The sequence below is a fragment of the Protopterus annectens genome, chromosome 10.part0 (genome assembly GCF_019279795.1).
Source record: "Protopterus annectens isolate FY-2018-M chromosome 10.part0, PAN1.0, whole genome shotgun sequence".
NCBI lineage: Eukaryota > Metazoa > Chordata > Ceratodontiformes > Protopteridae > Protopterus > Protopterus annectens.
The window spans coordinates 1,560,439,147-1,560,457,683 of NC_056744.1; the positions used below are offsets into that span (position 1 = coordinate 1,560,439,147).

Below are 18,537 nucleotides of genomic sequence, written 5' to 3' on the forward strand. Positions count from 1 at the left end.
TTTGTCTGATTTTCTGGAGTTCAGTATGTTATTCTTATACAGTTCTCTTCACGTCACACAGAAAATGTTACTAAATTTACTGCTGACGTAGTCGGATACAGCTTTCTGTATGTTACACAGAAAATGTTACTAGACTTATTGCTGACATGGTCAGATTATTGCTGTCTTGCAAAAACATTTGAGAAAAACAACCTGGCCTTGGGCTTATTTTAGCCCTTTTTGGTTCTTTAATTTTTTAATTGCACAGTTCTAATATATATATGTTACATTTTGTCTAGATTCAAGGTATATTTCTAGCTTTAGTACAAGTAATACTGACTATGGTTAAGCTTTCAAACATCCATTGTTCTTTTATCAATGCTTCTAACAGATGCACATTTTCACATGGCATAAGCAGAATAAAATGTCTCTTATCAAGTTTCTAGTAGCTGCACATATTTTCATGGCATAAGCAGAATCAAAATGTCTCTAGTAGCTGTGCAGATTCAAACAACAAGAACAGAATAAATGTATTAACCCTTTTAAGCCTTTAATGCAGTAAGCATGCATATTGCTATTATGCATTTTTCTAACAACTGAAAACTCATTTGACCGAATGTTAGTAGTGGCAGTTTATATGTCCTTTTCCCCACTGTAGTGTGATCGTGGAGTTAGTATATATAATTGGAGGGGCACAGCTCCCCACATTGAGGAGTGTAGGGGGCGTATCCCCCACCTACATTGGGTAAAAAGTAGTTACTTACCCTCTTAACAGACACTGGACAATATAAAACCAAAGTAGGTGTAGCTGTGCCCCCCACACCTCCCTAATTATATATACTAACTCCAGGATAGCACTACAGTGGGGAAAAGGCCATATACACTGCCACTACTAACATTTGGTCAAATGAGTTTTCGTTTATTTGAGTTTCGGATAAATGAATTTAGGTCAAATTAGTTTTCTGTCATATGACGTAGACCCATATATATGTGTGTGTGTATATATATATATATATATATATATATATATATATTTATATATGTGTGTATATATATATATATATATATATATATATATATATATATATATATACACATGTACATATATATATATCTTATGGCAGATAAATGTGAAGCAATAAAGCTGAAACTACAGACTGAGAAAATGCAGACTTGACATTGCATGGCACCTTACAAATATCTTCAGTACATCTTTTTGTCTTTTAAATCATGTTGCTGAGGTTGTACAAAGATGCTAAGGCTGGAAATCTTCTAATGCTATTGGTAACTAGCGTTTGTAAGTGAGCTGTAGTCATTGCATGGCTAACTGCAGAACTTGTATTCTAGTTAGAGCTCTTACTGGAGATCCTGGATAACTTAGTGAGGGAATTTCTGTCAGTTTTAATGACTAACCTCTCACCAAATGACCACATGTATCAAAAACTGCTTTTGTGAAGTGGCCGCACATCTTGAACTAAATAAATAAAAAGTAATCAGCACAGCTAAGTTATAAAACAAAAATAATACAGTAAGCATTTTTGCATGGGGGTGTGGCATAGTTTCCATACACCTCTTCTGTACTGTGTAATGCAAAACTTTACTCTGTTATCTCTTTGAGGTCAAACATTTGGCTAGTTGCAGCATAAAAGATACTGTTTGATGACTGGGACTGGAACACTTGATCAACAGCAGTACTCACTGAATGGTATATATGTGATCCAAAGGACTTACTGAGGCTTCACTGACTGGTCCTACAGTGGTCCTACAGTGAGGTGACCCAATACCAGTACTTGTCGGGGAAGCTGCACATGTTTATCAATGCCAGCTTTTGATGGAAATGGAGACAGAGTTTGCTTAGTCTGCAGAAAATGCTAAAAACATGTCTTACAACCCCAGTAGCCGCACAAGACCATGTTTTTATCTCCACTTGTGATGAACAGTATTAAAATGAAGTAATAAGTACATGTACCACAAAGTTTTATACCAGAGTGAAGCTTTGGAATGAAATGGCTGTCTTAAAAAATCAAATTCAGGGCACAGGAACTTACTGCATGTTCTGTGCCTGGTGGTAATCCTGAAATAGATGAGAGTCTGAAGGCAGACTGCCCATGTGTGTTGTGGCTAATTCACTGTGTAATCAAATCAGAGGTAGGGAGAAAAGTAAGAAACTAAACAAAACCAGTAAAAAAGAAAAACACTTTTACCAACATGTTTTCTCATTATTGCTAAAATCATGTTGTTCAGTCATCTTCAGTCTGACACAGTGCTCACTAAGGAATGTACTGGCCACTTTTATAACATGAATGCTGACTGTTGACAACGGTACCTCTCTGTAGCTTGTGACTTTTGTAGGCACTTTAATAAAAAATGTGATTTCCATTGATATGGTTAGTAGTAAATAATGTGAAAATATGTAAACTCAATGTCAGAAAACAAAAGTACCCTCATTATTTAACAACCATACATAGTATCAAAAGTCATAGGAAACATCAAGGAAAAATCATGGTGTTTTGTAGTCTAACCACATAAAAATTTTCCTTTGCTTTTCTGTCTGAAAGTTTATTTTCCAGGTGTTGACTGTTTCATTTTCCTTTACAGAAAACATTTCTCAAGGAGAAATACTAGAAGGAATATCGAGATGTCTCAAATGGGTTCTTCATCCTCAACTGACTCCTAGGTTTCTGAAAATGCAAGCTGTAGCTGGTTGAAGATTGTAGGAGGCACTGCTAACATTCACTAATAGAAGTAGCAGCTCAAACTCTACAAACAGTGGGGAAGTGTCTATATTTTGGAACAAATGCATATTACAGTTGGTTATTTTGTCAGCCAGGCTTAGTTGTGAAGCTGCAGAAGGGACAGTACAGCAAGGAGTTATGGTATACTTGGATATGAACAGAAGATCTGAAGTAGTTAACTTAATTTGATCAGCAACCTGTGGCAGCTTTCCTAGCTCAAAGATCCAAGCTCCAAGCTCCTCCCCTACCCATAATGCCCTGCCACCTCCCTCTAACCCTCAGATCTCATTTGCCGCGGCTTCTGTAAGCTTCTTAGAACGAGCTTCTTGCTGGTATCGTGAGTTTAGGCTTTTTTATATATACTTTTCTGTCAAAAATTTCTATATCTTTGTGTGTGTGATTCCCTTCTAACTCTCTTAGTATTTTTGTAGGTAGTTTTAAAACTTTCTTAGTTAGTTAAAGCTTATTCCCCTCCCCCCTGTCTATGTGTGAAGGTGTGTGCATGTGGGCCTGTCCTCTTTTTCTTAAATAATGTCTGAAGGCCCTAAAGCTGTGTTTTCTAAATGCTCCGAGTGTGGCCATAAGCTGTCCCCAGCGGATGGCCACACTTGGTGCGTTATTTGCCTGATCACCTGTCTTCGGGCTGCACTATTTGTGCAGCCTTCAACCCCAGGGCTTTGAGAGATAGGGGACGAAGCTAATCCTTCAGGGCCTTTTGCCCCCTGATTCCACTTCATCATCCTCCTCCTCTGTGGCGCCAGCCGTGGCTGCGGCTGCCCCACCTACCGCCTCCGATTCCCTGGCCGGGACTCAACCTCCCTCTTTGGTCCAGGAGAAAAGGGACAGCAAAAAGAGAGACAAGAGAGATAGAGAGCGGGAAAAAGATAGGCACCGTAGCTACAAGAGACAGTCCGAGTCTGTTACACCGGGCCCGCCGTCCAAGCAGCTTGCCTCTCCCCTTAAGGTCTCCAGGTCTTCCCCCTCCCGGCTTCATTCTCCACGTTTCTCCCCGGAGCCGGAGGAGGAGACCCATTCACCTTCGAGGTTGTCTAGGCGGCCTTCCCTGCCAGCCTCGGTGGCCTCGTCCAGGTCAACAAGGAGTTTATCCGACACAGACATGGACCAGATGATGCGTCGATTTCTTCAGGCCCAGCTGCAGATGGGAGTGCTCTTGCCTCCCCCCCTCCGGGGTGGAGCTCGACCCCCTTTTTCGCTCCCATTGCTCTTTCTCCGACCCGCTATCGGGGTTTGGAGCTGTCGGATCCATGTAGCTTTGGAGCTGGGGTGGTGTCAGCGCTGGCAGTGGTTCCTACTTTGGCACCAACTGTACTCTTGAGTCTGTCGGATCCGTTTTCGAATCCAAGCTCTCGGGGCCGTAAGTTAAGCGTCAGATCTGGAGGGGTTAGTAGGCCTTCAGCTCCGTTGAGATCGGAGCGCACTGCTCTTTCGGATCTGATCGGGTCATCTCCGGCGCCGATCCGCACACCAGATCCGAGGGGACTGCTTTCGGATCCTAGAGAAAGCAGTTCACCCTCAGCATTCGATGTCGTGGAGAAGGTCCTTTCGAGGGATTTGAGGCCTCGGGCTCTTGCTACGGATCCACCTGCCATTCCCTCTCAGACGGGCCTGTCTTCCATCATCCGGCCCCAGGGACAACCTGCGCCTATGTCCCAGATGGTTCCCGTAGAGGAACAGAACATTGTTGGTGAGGTCTCCTCAGACAGCCCCCCCTGAGGAGGTCCCTCTCAAACAAAAGTGCAAAAGGAGTCACTTGGACTCACCTGAGTCCCTCACAGAAGACACGGACTTAGAGGAAGGGGAAGGTACCCCAAGGTCACCCCCCCCCGAAGATGTCTCCTTTGGAGACATTATGGAAATGTTGTGCATTAGAGGGGGGGGTGGTCTGCCCAAAAACCATCCTCAGATGAGTCTGTGCTTCTGGAGGCATTTGACACAGGCCCATCTACCTCTTGGGTGTCCCCTCCCGCCGACCCCCTGGTGGACCTCATAACTACCAGGGCATGGAAGGAGCCGGACACTGTCGAGCCAATACCCAAGAGACCTGACAGGATCCTCAGCCCCCCCACAGACAGGACAGTTTGGAGCAAGGGTGCCTCAGTGGATGCCATGGTGGTGGCGGCTGCCACTAAAAAGGAATTAGCACAGGAGAGTTCCTCGGTACATCCTCCAGACAAGGAGTCTCGGATGATGAACCGCCTAGGAAAGCGGATGTTCACTTCAGTGACCTTCTCTGTAAGGTCACTGAACTATATGGCACATGTAATTCGGCTCCAGCGGGACCTGATCAAGGAGTACGCTGGATCACCCCCAGAGTCCATGTTGGCCGAGGACAAATGGACCTTCTCGGCTCGCGGCTTCTCTCCCATGCCACTGAGGGAGCAGCTAGATCCAGCGGGACAGGCATTGTCTTACGTAGACAGGCCTGGCTCCATCTCTGGTTCTTTGTGGAACCCCTCAAGGCGTCCTTCGCTAACCCCCCTTTTGACGGTTCTACGCTTTTCGGCAAAACCGTCCGCGATATGCTTCTCCAGAGTCAGAAAGACGGGAAGACGATGTCTGCCTTCGGGATCCACTTCTCGGCTCTTCAGAGGTCCTACTCCAGGAACCAAAGAGGACAGAAGAAGATGTGGTTCCTGAAAGCTCAACAATCCCGTTTCACTCTGAATCCTTCGTCCTTCAGAGGCAGAGGAGGACAGGGTGGACGCCAGCCCAGAGGCAGAGGGGGGCCGAAGAACTTCGGGTCGAGGGAACCTTTTTCCGATTGACCCACGCAGCAACCCTGAGGGGTTGCCCGACTGCTCCTCTCTGGAGGCAGTCGGGGGGCGCTTCTCGGAGCACCTAGCACACTGGGAGTCCATTACGACAGATTGTTGGGTGCTCCAAATTATATCCAGAGGCTATTCTATCCCATTCCTGACGTATCCTACCCAGTTGGGGAGCCTCCCCGATGTTCCACCCAATCAGAGGGAGGTAGCAGCCTTCGAAATACAAGAGCTGCTAAGAAAAAGAGCCATCCAGCACGTCCCTCTCGGGCAGTCCGGATCAGGCTTCTACTCCAGGTTCTTTTTGGTGCCAAAAAAGACGGGGGACTTACGACCGATTCTCGACCTGTCCACACTGAACTTGTCAGTCACCAAAGAAAATTTTTGGATGGTCACAATTCAATCCATTCTCCCACTTTTACAGAAGAACGACTGGATGTGCTCGATAGACCTCAAGGATGCGTACTACCACATTCTAATGGACAGGTGATCCAGGAGGTTCCTCCACTTTCGGCTGGGAGCCAGCCATTATCAGTTCAGGGTCCTACCCTTCGGTCTCACCACAGCCCCCAGGGTGTTCACCAAGGTCATGGCAGTTGTAGGGGCCCACCTGAGGCTTCAGGGAATACAGGTCTTTCCTTACCTGGACGACTGGCTCCTAACCGCCCCGACCAGGCATCTGCTATGTTCAGGCAGGGACTATTTCTTACATCTAGCCTACCATTAAGGGATCATGATCAACCTCAAGAAATCCTCCCTTGAGCCTACTCAGATTTTGGATTTCATAGGGGCCAGGATAGACACTGTGCAATCCAGAGTCTTTCTGACAGCGGACAGACTTCGCAATTTAAACCTTCATATTCTAGCTCTTCTACGATCACCAGCCCCTCCAGCAGAATTAGTCCTGAGGGCCCTGGGATTCATGGCAGCGGCCAGCAATCTATCACCTATCGTGCGTCTGAAGATGAGAATCCTTCAATGGACCTTACAGGTTCAATCGTCCATCCACATTCAACCCTGTCTACACCTATTCCCCTCAGCAGGGTTTGCAGGGAGTCTCTACTTTGGTGGCTCCACTCCAGAGACCTCCAGGAAGGGCGCCCCTTCTCCATGTCCCCACCCCAAGTCACAGTGACCACGGACGCATCTCTCCTTGGGTGGGGGGGGCATTGCATGGGAAAATCCATCCAAGGCACATGGACTCACACAGAGACCTCATTGCATATCAGTGTCCTGGAGATGAGGGTGGTGCTTCTTGCGTTGCAGGCTCTCTATCCCCTCCTTCCTCCGGGGACTATTGCAATCCAAACAGACAACATGTCGGTAGTCTGGTACATCAACAAACAGGGGGGATCCAGATCTTACCCACTTTGCCAAAAGGCCATGAGAGTGTGGGAATGGGTGATATCCACCAACCGCTTTCTCTTAGCAACGCACATACCGGGTCGGTCAAATATTCTAGCGGGCAGGTTGAGTCGAACAATCCTCTCACCTTACGAGTGGTCTCTGAACCCAGTAGTAGCGGAGCAAATCTTCCTCAAATGGGGTCAACCTTGATGCGATCTGTTCGCCTCGCCTTAAACGCAAAGTGCAGTGAGTTCTTCGCTCTAATTCCCCCACCAGGGGAAGTCCCCAGAGACGCTCTGGTTCATGCTTGGCCATCCGGTCTTCTGTATGCTTATCCTCCTCTTCCACTGATGATCAAGTTCTTGCAGAAAGCTCGTCAGTTGGGGAGCAGAGTTATCCTCGTAGCCCCATTCTGGCCTCGCCAAACCTGGTTCCCATACCTACGGTCTCATCTAATACATCCTCCCTGGATCTTAGATCCCATTCTGGATCTGATTACTCATCCTTTAGGATTGAAGACACCCGACCTGGACTACCTCAAGCTCTCAGCGTGGTTGATCCAGTTCCATTAATGGCTAGGACTCCCGGTATGTCTTCATCAGTTAAGCCATCCTGGTGGACGCTCATAAACCTTCTACCAGAAAAATCTACAAGAGTAAGTGGAAGCTTTTCTCTGTCTCGACAGAGCACAGGAATTTGGATCCCTTCACGGCTCCTATCCCAGCAGTCCTCGACTTTTTATCCCATATCTTTCATCAAGGGGCTAGTTCTTCTACTGTTAAAGATCATTTGGCAGCTATTTCCCACTTCCACGTTGGAAGCAGTTTTGGTCCTCTAGCTTCCTCCAAGATTTGCAAGACATTCCTGAAAGGAACCTTCCTGTTAAGACCCCCTGTTAAAGATACAGTTCCTCCATGGGATCTAACACTAGTTCTTCAGGCTCTCACTGGCCCCCCTTTGAGCCTGCAGCTTCAGTCGACTTAAAATATGTATCTTGGAAGACTGCCTTCTTGATTGCCATTACCTCAGCTAGGAGCATATCGGAGCTTCATGCTCTTTGCAGTAAGCCTCCATACATCATTTTTCATAAAGACAGGGTTTCCCTCAGGACTAATTCCTCCTTTCTGCCTAAAGTGGCTTCAGAAGCCAATATAAACCAGTCCATCAATCTACCTGTCTTCTTTCCTAATTATCAAAACAAAGGAGAGTATAGACTTCATTGTTTGGATGTTCATAGACAGTTACGATTTTACTTAAACAGAACAGCCGAACTTCGAAAATCAGATCAACTCTTTGTGTCATTTGCTATATCCTATCTGGGCAAACCAGAGACTAAAGTAACCTTAGCTAGTTGGATTTCCCAATGCATCCTCCTCGCATACAAAAGCTCTGGTCGTCCTGAACCCCTGATGGTTCAAGCCCATTCTACCCGATCTATGGCTACTTCTGCTGCTTTCTGGTCAAGGGTTTCTTTGCATGACATTTGTTCAGCAGCTACCTGGGCTGCCTCTCATACTTTTATTACACATTATAAAGTGGATTTAGTATCCAGAGGACGTGCATCTTTTGGCTCTGCAGTGCTCCGGAATATCCTTCCATGAGGACCTCCCAAGTTTTTTGGTAGCTGGGGACTCTGTCCCACAGGTTGCTGATCAAATGAAGTTAACTACTTCAGATTGAGAAGTTATGTACTCACCATAACCTTCCATCTGAGTAGGTAACTTCATGTGTCAGCAACCAACACTCCCTCCATCCCCCAAACCCTTAGTTTGTTCTTGAAGGATCAGGATACGTCACTTCCAAATGACATCAGGTAGGATTTTCAGTACTCCTTTCTTGTGTTATAGTAATTCTCTTTGACATTATGGCAGACTCGATCTGAGGGTTAGAGGGAGGTGGCAGGGCATTATGGGTAGGGGGAAGGAGCATGGAGCTCGGATCTTTGAAGTAGGAAAGCTGCCGGCTCGGATCCGAACCGGATCCGATACCCACAGGTTGCTGACAAATTAAGTTACCTACTCAGATGGAACGTTATGGTGAATACATAACTTCTTATTTATTGTCTCCCATCAGATCACCTAGAGAAAAGGGAAGGTTGGCAAAGAATTGTCTGTCCAACAAAAGATGACATACATTTTCCTGGCCAGTGGGGACACCTTGTCGAGGTGGCCAGGCCTATTGTGATAATTTGAAACACAATACTAAGGGCCCTATAAAAATGAAAAAATATTAAACAAAATATTTGTAAATACACAAACTAGCACTACTTTATAACAGATGCTCAAACAGATAAGAAGAACATTGGCGCTGTTGATATGTACTTTTATTGTCGCATATGATATGTACTTTTTTTTTCACACTGAGCTAATCGAAGGAAGGACACTGAGCAAACTCTGATCTGTAATATATAACATTAAGTATCCTGTTTTTTTCCTTATTTTTTTGAGTTATTTATAGCACTTTGTCTACTGTATGTTTTTTCTAGCTAGTTTCACTGTGTGTGAGGTATTTTATTAAGCATCTGCTGGGTTGTTTGATTCTGATAACTTGTTTGCAGTTAAAAGCTTTCTCTAGAGGCTCTTTTAGCTGTTTAAAACTTTCATTTAAAGGCTCAATGCTGCTTTTCTGCTGTGAGAAGCATTTCTACAGTTTGTTTCTAAGTAGTGTGGATATTTGTAGCATTGTCCATATTCAGGCTTGTGTTTGGGCCTAGTGTTTGTAGAGGTTTTGTGTCTGAGCACATGTTCAGGGACATCTTGGTGTAGCCAAAGCCATCAGGCATTTCAGTGTGAGAGAATTGTTTAAGGTCATTGGCTGACTGAAGTCACCTGGACTACAGCTTAGACTAAGCACCTCATTGGTTCTTTTGAGCTTTTTTTTTTTTTTTTTTTTTTAAAGTTGTCTCAGGTTTCAACTTTCTGTTACCTAAGAAGTTAAGTTTGTGAGTGTTTCTGCCATTTCACACTGAGCTAATCAAAGGAAGGACACTGAGCAAACTTGGATCTATAATATATAACATTACGTATCCTGTTTTTTTTTTTTTTGCTTATTTTTTCAAGTTATTTATAGCACTTTGTCTACTGTATATTTTTCTAGCTAGTTTCACTGTGTGTGAGGTATTAACTGGAAATTGTCCACTTTTATTAAGCATCTGTTGGGTTGTTTGATTCTGATAACTTGTTTGCAGTTAAAAGCTTTCTCTAGAGGCTCCTTTAGCTGTTTAAAACTTTCATTTAAAGGCTCACTGCTGCTTTTCTGCTGTGGGGAAACATTTCTGCAGTTTATTTCTCACCCTCCCTCCCTGTTGGTATGCTGTTCTTATAGTTGGTGGCTTTGCAGTTGCCTGCCGGTATTGTAAATTTGATCTGGGACCCTCCTCCCAGTCTAGTGTCATTACCTTATTCTGCCTAATACAGGGAGAACATTTGAGAAGGCCAATTAGCATAGTTTCTGCTCCTCCTTTCTCTCTTTCCACTTAAAAAAAATTCTAAGCTTGTTTCTTGCCTTTCCTGTGGGTAGTTAGTTTAGTCTGGATACAGATTTGCTGTGTCCAGGACTATGTCTGGGCTTCTAAGCCCCCAAGTTTTTCTGTGTTGGAGGGAAGCCTTCTAGCTTAATTTTGTTTCTTAGAACTAGCCAGTTTTTTTAGTTTCAGCACTCAAGTCTGTTTCTTTGAGCTCAGCACTTGTTCAGAACTTATTGTAAGTACTAAATAAGCTACAAATTACTACAGCACTCAACTTTCCTCACTGTCTAGAGGAAAACAGTTTCTAGTACTTAACAAATAAGCACCTATCCATGCATGTCTAAGGGTCAGCTCCCAGTGTTTTCTCCTGTCTACCTGATTAATCTGGGCATCTTGGGGCAATGCAGCAATTGCCTCATGTACACAGACAACCCTCTCCTCCTACCACCCAACACTACAACCTGTGAGAGATGCACTCATATATCCAAACTGGAAGCAAAGCTCTCTTCAACTAAGACTGGACTAGAGAGTCAAGAGGAGAAGGGAAACACTTGCACCACACCACACTCAGCACATAGTCCCTCAAAACCTATACCACCAAAACAGACACATAGAAACACAAAACACACACCTACAGTCATGGAGGCTCTCAGTAAAAACATGCCCAAGCAACCTGGACATCCAAAGCAGAAACACAAGCAACCTCCACCCCCCAACACAACCCAAATGACACATAGCCCACAAACTCAGTGTGCCACTCAACCACAGACCATAAGGCATAACAACGTACCCAACACTCTAGTCATAGGTGACTCTATAGTCAGGCACACTGATGTTCCACTCACCAGGCTAAACAAGGAGAAAGTTACTGTCAGCTGCCTGTCGGGTGCCAGGTTCCGCCACATAATGCATGCACTCAGCTCACTCCACAACAAGTACAAATATGACTCTGTCATTGTCCATGTTGGTGTGAATGACCTGAGACGCATCTCCCTGGACTACATGAAAAGGGACATGGAGGAGCTTTCCGATCTTGTTGCCCAGGCAGGTATGACCCTACCCTGAGTAGCATCCTGCCATCACCCAGAATGATACCACAGTACAAGGACAAAATGATTGACTTCAACATTTGGCTAAGCTTCTGGTGTCATTCTAAGGGGATCCAGTATCTGTCTGCCTGGGATGACATGATCGGCAAACCACAATGCTTTGCCAGAGATGGCCTGCACCTGTTGCCCCTGGGATTCCAGATACTGGCTAAGGCTCTAGCCACCCTTACAGTGCCTTTTTTAGGCAAGGTTCAAATGACAAATTCACCACCGTAACACGTACAAGCAAGAAGAATCTGAGGGTATTGCTGCTCAATGCTAGAAGTCTAAACCGCAAAATGCACTCACTCGAGGCACTCTTTAAAAGGGAGAACATCAACATCTGTGCAGTGACAGAGACCTGGTTCAAGGATCCAGAGAGTTCCCCTGCATTACGAGGCTATAATTCATACCACACCTTTCGGCCACCTAACCTGGACCGAAACACTAAAGGCGGAGGCGTGTCCATATTCATTAAGGATATCTACACCTCCAGGTTAGTTGCTCAGCATAATGCATCTGAGATTATCCAAGTGCAACTAACTCTGGGCAAGACCACAATCCAAATTGTAGCTTGCTACAGTTCCCCCACCATGCCTCAGGATTCCCACTCCTCATTTCTTGATACACTGGAAAATATTAGGGTACAACCTAACACCTTAATAATGGGTGATTTCAACTACCCCACCATTAACTGGGAAAACTACTCATGTGCCAACTCTTGTGCTCAACGTTTTCTGGAATTCATAAATTCCAATGCCTTGGATCAACTTATCCTCATCCCTACCAGGGGCTGCAATATCCTAGACCTGGTTATTACCAACATGGGCAACTAGTGCTCCACACCAGAGATCAATTCCTCATTGGTCAGATCCGAACACAAGCTAATCACCCTAGACATCCACATCCCACCCCCACCCCCCATTAGGGAAACCACAGTAAAAAATTTCTCCAAAGCCAACTTCACGCTTCTTAAGACAGAAGTGGCAAACTTCACGACATCCATTCTGATGGACAATAGAGGTATGACTGCTGAATCCTACACAAATGCACCTTATAAGTACTTACACGGGTGCATGGATCTGCAGTCCCTAACAGAACCAAGATGCTATCCTCCAAAAAAAGGAAGCCAGTCTGGTGGTCCCCTGCCATAAACAAACTCTACAACAGAAGAAAGAAACTGTTGCAAAAAGAGTAAAATCCCATGATTGGAGAAACTCCCTGGTCAGCCTCAGTAAGAAGCTGCGATCCCTCATAAAATCCTCCCAAGCTAGTTATGAAAACAAAATCGCCTCTGACTCTAAAGACAACCCCAAAGCATTATATAGCTATGTCAAGAATCTTAATGGCAACACTCAGATCTGCTCTGAGTTACAGCACAATGGCACTAAATATACAGAACCAACTGATATTGCCAACATCCTGGCAGATAGGTTCAGTGCTAACTTTACCCCCTGTCATCCCCTAAAGGGCCCATCTCTATACCAGAAGAATGCAAAGTTCCTGTAAAGCTGCACAGGTAAAAAACACACTATCCAAAGCCAAGAACACAGCATCCATGGAACCTGACAACATCCCAGGCTGTGTTCTACATGAACTACAGAATGAACTGGCACCCCACCTATGTACCATGTTCAGTCATAGCCTCACCTCAGGCTATATGCCCACTGAATGGCACACAGTGATGGTTATCCCACTCCACAAAGGGGGAGCCACCACAGACCCCGGAAACTACCGCCCCATTAGCCTAACAAGCCTGGTCTGCAAGGCTATGGAACGTTATCATCATGGAACTTATAAACAATGACATTGGTAATCTCCAAACTTAGGACCCCACCCAGTTTGGGTTTGTAAAAGGCAGATCATGTCTCCTAAACCTGATAGACTTCTTTGAAGCAGTCACCAAAGCCGTAGATGAGGTAAGGTGGTTCACACAGCCTATCTAGATCTCACCAAGGCTTTTGACACCATCCCTCACTCTAGAATTATAGATAAACTCACTAAACTAGGTATAAAGCCCTATGTCACAAGATGGGTTGCCAACTGGCTCACTGACAGAACTCACACTGTGAAAGTAGCAGACTCCAAGTCCAACTTCAGACCAGTGACAAGTGGAATACCACAAGGTTCAGTCCTGGGTCATCTCCTGTTTGGTATCTGCTTCTCTAAAGTACAGGCTAACATAGAAGGTCTTTGGCTAATGAAGTTCGCAGATGACTGCAAACAAGGAGCCATAATCAAAACTCCAAAAGATGTGGACATCCTACAAAAGGGCCTTGCTGAGAGAGATGCCTGGTGTCAAAGCCATGGCCTCAAGCTCAATGCCAAAAAGTGCATTGTCATCCCTTTTGGTAAAAACTCTGTACCCATGAACTACCACATAGGTGGTAGTCTACTTAACATCGAAAGTGTGATAAGAGACCTTGGGACACAGGTGGACAGTAGTCTCTCCTTTGATAATCACATCGCCACAGTAGTCAGGAAATCCTTCTATGTGGCACACCTCATCACAAAAGGTTTCTCATTCAGGAAAGAAAGAGGTCATTGTTCCCCTCTACTCATCACTCATTAGACCCATTATAGAGTACAATGCCTCTTTTGGTATGTACCTCACAAGACATCTACAACAACTGGAAAGGCCACAGAAATACCTCACAAAGAGGATTACTGGCCTCAAACAGATGCCCTACGCAGACCGTCTCAAAAAACTGCAGCTTTACTCCGTCGCATATTACCTACTCAGAGGCGATCTCTGCCTAACACACAAAGCTGTGTCATACCCGGAGCTTTTAGACATGCTCCACTTAAAGAAATCCCAATCCCTACAAGCTACACGCTCTAGGGACCTAAACCTTGTCACCACAATAAACAGCATATGCTGGAGGGATAGATTCCTGTCCCAGAGACTTCCCATACTCTGGAACAAACTACCTATCTATATCAAACAAAGATCCTCATTAACACTCTTCAAGAAAAATCTTGATGATTGGATGGGAGATAGGAAATTCACCACGGGGATCACTTCTGTGGTTCTGCTTGACAGTGGCACAGGAAAATAATTTTCTTGGGTGGCGAAATCCAGAGTACCTTTTGGCTAGGTTATATAGGCCATAGGGCCATTAGCCTAGTACCTACCTATGAACCTATGAAGTAGCTGTGTTCTTCTAAATTGTTAAACTGTATGACTCCAAGGTAGCAGTTTGAAAGGAATTTGTGTCATTTTCTTACATAATGTGTATATCAATAATACACATTACATTTCTCTGCATTGGCAGCTCCTCTACCCCGTTCCATCAGCTTTCTGTTACAGTACCTTGATTATACATTAATTAGTTGCTTCCACTAAGTGGGCAGCTGCAGTGGTGCAGCTGTTTGCATTGCTGCCTCATAGCAAGAGGTTATCCTGTTGGATTCTCAGCTGGGGTGCCTTCTCTGCAGAATCTGCATGTCCTCCCTGCAGTCACGTGGGTTTCCTACTGATGCTCCAGTTTCCTCCCACATCCCAAAGATTTGCTGCAGGTGGACTGGACACACTAAATTGGCCCTAGGTATGTGTGCCTTTTGTGGAAGTTTGGGTGTCAGGCTGGCAACTCGGCACCATAATATTCCACTGCCAATTGTTCTGTAGACTGTTCTACTGTAGCGACCCCTAACAGGAAAAAGCCAGAAGAAAAAGCTGCTTCCACTGAGTCTCATCAAATTGCATCCAGTTGATGTTTCAAAGGATGGATCAAACCTATCAAATCTGTGACTGGATACTAAACAAAAGTGTTTTTCAGGGGGTACACACCTGTTGCATCCCATTCCCAATGAAGGGAATTTGTCTACACCCCCTTTACTTTGGTACACTAACTCAGTGGTTGACATGTTGTAACCTTGTCCATTTCTGCCAACGGCAGAGAAACGTAATCGGTACATTATTTGGTGTGCCCATGTAGTAACTCTTTATTCTATTTGATACTCTTTGAACTATTATCTAATGTGCTTCACTTTGTGTTAAATTTAGTATTTTATGTTTTTGTTTTGTACAATTTACAATATTCTGTCTGTAGATACTGTGCAACTCTATGTTGTTTGTCTTTTCGGCTTTTCCTGGTTAGGGGTCGCCACAGCAGAACTCTGGTCCGCTAATGATTGGCAGTAGATTTTTATGGTGCCGAGTTGCCAGCTCGATGCCCAACCTTCAGCAAAGGCACGCCCATTCACGCATGTCTTTCAGAGGCCACTTGACCGCGGGGAGGACATGCAGACTCCACACAGAAGGCACTCCAGCTGAGAATCGAACAGGAGAACCTCTTGCTGTGAGGCAGCAACGCTACCAAAATAGTTCACCATTGTACTCTGAGGTAGATATCTTCATGAATAAGATAATTCCTGGGTAACATCATAAATACCGTTCTCAACAGAAGAACAGCAAATTTTCTCGAATATAGGGCTATTGTGCTTCTCAGCAAATATGCTACAAAAAAAAAACTGACTTGGATTTTCCACTATAATATTTGACAGGAGTGTTACATTACATTTGATTGATGACAAAAAGAGACAGACATACTGTCTAATTTGCCGTTTTAAGTAAATTTAGCATTCTGTGCATCTACCTTTCTATCTTTTCCACTCACCTCTTCTACTTGTGCTGCTGAGTGTGTCATTAGATTCTCTCTCCATCAGCCATTCTCGTGATCCAGTCCGTACATGTACTGTTCTGTCTGTGAAAACCTACTTTTGCAGATCTAAGGAGTAGTTGGTCCTTGCAGTCAGCTGGCTGTGCCCCTTGCACCTTTTCTGTTCTTATTACACTGGATACTACATTTATATCTCCCTAGTGTGACATTATTCTGTTTTATTTATTTATTGACATTTGTTTACTGGGAATGTCTGACTGGGCACAGGTGCCCATTTTCAGTGGAAGGGCATGGAGAAAAGCTCCAAGGTATCATATTTAATGCAATCAGTATTTACAATAACTTTTATAATGCAGTTTCAGTGAATACATAGTATAATGGTCAGTATAACACAATTTGTATTGATATTCACAAACATTAAATTTACAAACCTTGTCTTGACAGTTTACAGATAGAAGAGTGGTATATAAGGTAGGTAAGTGTAATTTAAGACATACAGTAGAGTGAGGTATTATAAGCAAGTCTGAGTGTTAACAGAGAAGTAGTGTTGGAATAGTAATTTGGTTGTGCTAATTATCAGTAGGCATAGTAAAGTCCTAGAATAAAGTGAGGTATTTGAAGAGGATAAGCAAGTTAAATGATTTAATGCTTTAAAGGGAGGTATAAGAAATGATGAAGGGTGATAGGGAGCTATGTCCCAGATGATGAGCAGGGACAAAGCCAGGAGGCAGATAATATCCCCCAGCAAGTCTGATCTTTAGCTCCTCATCATATAATTTTATTTGAATATCACACACCCTGTTACAGGTGCAATACTTTGCACTTGTTTGCAAAGCACCTCAGCTGATGCTTTTTGGCATCCTTGGTAATCTTTTCGGATCCTTTTTTAGGCTTTTTATGTCATTAGTGGCCATTAAGTTTGTGCTGCCAGCAAAGAGGCTGCTTCTGTTCTTTCTTTTCCTTCATATACATCTGAAAAGAGCAAACTATAAAGATACTAGATCAATGACCAACTGCTGTCGCCATAGTCTTCTGTGTCCTACCATTCAGCCATGCAAGAATCCAGTTTTCTTAATCTTGGTTCTATCCCCTCTAATTTTTCTACCAGCCTCTGATCAGAACCAAATCAAAAGCTTTGCTGAAGTCCAAGTAGGCCATGTCATAGTAGTACTCCTTTGTCAGGATCTTCTATTTCCATGTCATTCAACAAGATCAGGTTTGCCTGGCAACTGTTTTTATTATGAACCCATGTTGGTAATCCTGTAGGAAGACAACTGTCCTTTCCCTCATAAGTCTTGACAGTTTTGTAATCTCTACTGGTAAGCTAACAAGCATGTAGTTCCCTAGATTTTTCCTTCGTCTGTCTCATACAAGGGTACCACAGCTAAGTCTTCCAGTATTCAGGCACTTCTGCAGTTGCCAATAATCTGTTAAAAAATTTAGCCTGGGGTTGTGCTGGAACAATGGCCACACACTTGATGAAACTGAGAGGCAGAATTAAAACAAAGATGGGCAGCTTCATTTAGCTATGTTTTATGACACATGACAAAGCACATTGCTGCAAAAGCTTGTGGTGTACAAACATATTTTTGCTGTGGTGCCTTTGAGCTGGTATTTTCTTGCTTTTGAAACTGTGAAGCAGCCCATTTGATCTCTTTGCTTTTTCTTCCTTCCCAACCCACTTCTTCTCCATCTTGGCATATATCTGCTGCTCTCCCCATATATCCCCCTCCCTCTACAAGAAGGGCACCAGCCACCATTTTTCTTTGTAAAGACTGAAGCAAAGTATTAATTTAAGACCAAAGTCATTCATGATCTCCTTCCCATCCTTGCTTAACCTAGTCAAGTCTGTCCTTTCTTTCCATACTCAGTAGAATGCTTTGATGAGATGGGACTGGGAGGAGTGTCCAAAATCAGATTTATAGTGGGGGCAGGCAACTCAAAAACCACCAAACTCCAACAGAGCAGAAAACTTAAAATGAAACAAATGTAATATAAGAAAAAGAAAAAAAGTAGAACTAACCAAACCTTAAATGAAAAACTTTAATTCAAAATAAAATGCAGACACAAATCAACAATATTCAGGCACAGTCAGCAAGCAAGCCAAATGAGCACTCCAGCTAGAGATGCATCCAAATAATTCAAGTTAAGTTAGGAATGCTATTTCTCAGCTCCTCCCACTAGTTAGCTGATGTTATTCACTGTTTGCAAAGGAATTCTTTGCTAACCTTTCTAACCGACCCTAGTCAAGACCTCTTAAAACTCCTGCAGAACAACTTAAAACAAAACAAATTAATAAAAGAAAAAGATAAAAAATAGAAGTAACCAAACCATAAATGAAAAACTTCAATTCAAAATAAAATGCAGACAGAGATCAGCAATATTCAGGCAGAGTACAGCAAGCAAGCCAAACCAGCACTCCAGCTAAATAACTCAAGAAGTCTTTGTTTACCATTCCTGGACCCCTCTGCTGATTGTATTTCAGTGTCTGCTGTTACTGCTCTCACCTTTTTTTTT

At 43.8% G+C, this 18,537-nt stretch overlaps 1 protein-coding gene across 3 annotated transcripts in view; it reads left to right on the forward strand.

Moving 5' to 3' along the window:
- LOC122813729 (butyrophilin subfamily 1 member A1-like) overlaps positions 1-2,934 on the forward strand; it is an 800,878-nt gene extending 797,944 nt beyond the window's left edge. For all 3 annotated transcript variants that reach the window (XM_044086200.1, XM_044086201.1, XR_006366724.1), the window contains one exon: positions 2,578-2,934. The gene's annotated coding sequence lies outside the window, so the exon portion shown is untranslated. The remainder of the gene's footprint in view (positions 1-2,577) is intronic.
- The last annotated feature ends 15,603 nt before the right edge of the window (positions 2,935-18,537 follow it).